This window comes from Triticum aestivum, chromosome 6B (assembly GCF_018294505.1).
Source record: "Triticum aestivum cultivar Chinese Spring chromosome 6B, IWGSC CS RefSeq v2.1, whole genome shotgun sequence".
Lineage (NCBI taxonomy): Eukaryota > Viridiplantae > Streptophyta > Magnoliopsida > Poales > Poaceae > Triticum > Triticum aestivum.
In genome coordinates this window covers 603,472,428-603,476,666 of record NC_057810.1, presented here as the reverse complement: position 1 = coordinate 603,476,666, position 4,239 = coordinate 603,472,428, and positions in this window count along the sequence as shown.

Sequence of the window (4,239 nt, the reverse complement as noted above, 5' to 3'; positions counted from 1 at the left end):
ATCACTTTTGATCGCAGGGATCATCCAATAAGTATCCGACATGGAGGATCGGCTGCCTTGGTTCTCGACCCAATAATTGATGGATACCATCTGACACGAGTCCTTATGGACGAAGGCAGTAGTCTTAATCTGATATATCAGGATACTATCTGCAAGATGGGGATAGACCCATCAAGAATCAACAAAAGCAACACTACCTTTAAAGGAGTAATACCAGGCGTTGGGGCCCGCTGAACGGGCTCTCTCGTATTAGAGGATATATTCGGTTCTCCCGACAACTTCAGAAGCGAAGAATTAATCTTCGACATCGCTCCATTCCGAAGCGGCTATCATGCGCTACTCAGAAGAGTGGCCTTCGCTCACTTCAACGTTGTGCCACACTATGCCTACCTTAAACTCAGGATGCCCGGCCCACGTGGCGTCATCATAGTTAGCGGAAACACAGAATGTTCAGAATATGTGGCGACTCTAGCAGCCGAACAATAAGCGGCCTCTTCAACCAGAATACATGATCGGTCATCAAGACCGCAGACATGGTTAGACGAGTCCGGCGCACCGTCGGTGGTAATAGCATAGATAAACCTAAGCTGGGGTCTATAGATATACCCCCATAGGCGATGCTAGGGGCTGTAAGCAAGTAACAAAGCCCACAGTTCGGCTTGACCCTATTAATATAACAATATATTGCATTTTCATGATTCATTGAGAATAACCAACTTCTTGCACGATTACCCTAGACTCTTTTACCCGAGTTATCCTTTTTTTTTACAGATGATCATCGTGCTACACCCTTCCCGGTACGGCACAACGGAAACAAAGGCGCAGACGTGTAGCAGGACCCCTCTCAAAGGTTTATCTTTAGATTAAGCCCTTGTGTAAACCTTCTTTAATGTCTCTTGTTGTTTGATATCCCCCGGGTACTCAATACACCCACGAGGGATACTGGCGTTATTGGCATTTCGCCACGTCAGATTAATGCGTGTACCCGGTAATTCGGGTTCATTACCGAGGGAGTTACTCAGCCCAGTATATGTTACAAAGTCCAAATACCTTTGGGAGTGTTCGGCGTCGCGAGTTTGGCCTTATATGCATCAGCTCCGAATCATGTCTTTGGTCAAATGTTGGGTTTGCCTGGCTCTTGGGTTTGCTACCTTACGTTCCGTTTTACCGGCTAAGGTGGCCAAAGGAGAACTACTGCGATTGTGCCCTGGTTATTCCAGACGAGCACCTCAGTAGAGAAAGCCGAAAACTGACTGTCATGATACAACGAGAGACTGGTCAACCACTCGATGACTTAGCGGAATCTTCGGGATTCCTCCACATTAACGAAGGACTAGTTTCCTGGTCATGTACGTACGCACACCGAATTCGGCTGAATACAGAAGTACCAGGGGCTATATAGTAGCCCCACTGTCAAACTCCTATGGCTAAGTGAAAGTGTTAAAGCAATATAGTCCGATTGCCTAGTTCAACATGTGATCACCTCCTTAATGTACCAAGACGTTGGGTCAAGTGTGATTACGTGCCTTTTTCGAACAACCCCGCATTGTATGCGTGGGGGCTGAAGCCGACGACTGCAAACTTTCAGGTTATATACATACACAAACGGCCGCACAGGAGGCACTACAATACTCTGGGGCAAAAGTATAAAAACAGCCTATAATCAAAATAACATATTTTTTACAATTGAGATATGTGTCACTCGAACATAATACTCTTCGAGCATTGAGCCTCTATTAAACGGGCGTCTTCTAGGACTTGCTCAAAATAGTGCTCGGCCGGGTCCTGGCCTCCCGCGGGACCCCGGGTTGCAATACCGGTGGCCTCCATATCTATCCAATATGTTTTAACATGGGCAAGAACCATCCGCGCACCCTCTATGCTCGCCGACCTCTTCACAACATCGATACGCGACGCAGCACCAAGGAATTGTTGCACTAAACCAAAATAATTGTTCGACCTTGGTCCCCTTGGCCATAGATGGTCTACGACAGACCTCATGGCAAGTCCAGACAACCTATGGAGCTCGGCCCATGCGGCCGTCCTTTCATTCATCGGCAGCGGATGCGTGGGGGAACTGAGCTGCGACCAGAATAACCTTTCTACCTCATGATCTTTCCGATCTTTGAAAAACTCAGTCGCATCGGCAGTACTTTTGGCCAGATCCGCATACGCGTCTGCAACACACCATAACTGATCCAGAGGAGCATACTTTGGATCTCCGAACTTCATCCGCAACAAAAAGAGCTTCCCAGCCGTGATATCTCCGGCTTGTCGAAGCTCCTCCCATGCAGCTCTGATTTCAGAGCGTGTTTCCTTGGCTGCCCCCAAGGCCTTCTTCAGGTCAGCCGCTTTCACTTGGCTCTCCTTTACAAGGAGCTCATATCGGTCGGCGGCATCTCTCAGCTCAACAACCATCTTGGCTAGTTTATCTTCACTCTGGCGATGAGCAACCTGTTCGGCTCTTAACTCTCCGGCCACCTTTAGGGCAGCCGCATCACTTCTCCTGGCTTGTTCCTTGTCTAGGGCAAGTTCCGCCCGAAGGGCCTCCACGGGAGCAGCTCCATCTGCAGCCACAACATATTATAAGATACTAGCATCATGCTCCTCCTAAATATTAGCTGACAAGAAAAGATAAGGAACACATACCATGTGCCTCGTCAAGCCGCTTGTTCACAAGCACGATGTCGGCACCCGCCACATCAAGCTGTCGCCTTAGTTCAACAAACTCAGTAGTATGGTCAACCGTCGGACGCTTACCGTCTGCACATAACATAGTGTGATCATTTCTCGGGAGTATGATCCTCTGTTTGCCGCCTCGGGCTGACAACTAGAGTCTTAGGGGCTACTATCTACACAGAGCACACCTAGCATGTGCGGTACAACTGAAAGTTTACATATTTCTTTGCGTACCTCAAAGCCTCTGAGCAAGCTTGTAAAAGCTTCATTCAACCCACTTTTGGCGGATGAAATTCTCTTAGACACCATACTCATTAAAGCACAGTGCGCCTCAGATATAGTTGCTTGCTCCGGAAGGTCCGTCAGCGTGTCCGGCTGATTGCCGGACCGACTCGGACTCTTCCTACTACCCTCCTTGGGAGCCAAACACTCCGGGCTTCAGGCGGATGAAATGTTAACTTCTGGCCTTGACGGGTCAGGAGAGATCCTCCGTGGCGACACCTCGGGGTCGCCCGCCCCATGGGGCGGGGAGGCAGGTGGAGTTTCACTCTCCATCATCTCCGGAAGAAGATCCCCCAAAGACGAACTCTATGGAGAAGGGCTACGAGCAGGACTACAAGAGATAAATCTCGGTTATTATTCTTAGAGATAAATCAGGACATGTTTTATCATTGTCCTTTTTCACTTACAGCTCAGTGGAGGGCTGGCCCGTTTGTGGGCGTTGTGCGGTGAGGACGCCCTTTGGGGCAGTACTCCCTGAAAATGGTTTCTTTCCTTGTTTGGGCACCTCCGTTTCCAAGTCTTTGGAAGTGACCCTTTTCCTCCCGCGGGGGGAGGGAACGTTAGATTCACCTCCTCGATTATCCTCCTTTGTGGAGACATCAATTCGCCCAGTTTGAATGTGTGATGTATGAAGCTCGCTTTTAACTTCTCTGCTCTTCCCTTCATTCTTCCCCGACGGTACGTGATATGGTGCGCGTTTAAGCATCCTGGTTAATACAGGATTCGGCAAGCCTTCGGGAAGAGGCACTACAAAAAAAAGACACATCTGTGACATTTTGGGCCGAACAAATTTTTTTTCTGTCATACATATGACACTTCTATGACGATAATTGTGACAAAACCCGGTATCATCATAGATGTGGTAGGCTCCTACTTCTATGACAAAAAATCATGACAGAAAATGGGATTTTCGTCCTGGGCGGGCCGGAGACGCAACTGCATGACATTCTTTGGGCCGTCCATGACGGAAAAAACCATGGTAGAAGCGAGGGGGAGGAAAATTTCGGGGAGTTGCCTGTTACGGTGGGAGGTCGGGGGCCGAGCGATGCGCGTTTCTCTCGTACACGTACGTGTGTGTGTGTGTGCGAGGCGTTGGCTCTAACTAAACCCGAGCGAGGCGTTGGGCTCTAACTGAACCTGAGCGATTGCACTGCAGGCTAGGCGTTACTGAACCCGAGAGATTGATCGATGGCTGTTAACTAAACCCGATGGAGCGATTCCTTCAGTACTGCTGCTAACTGAAGCCGATCGATTGGATGAACAGTGAGCGTTGTGCGC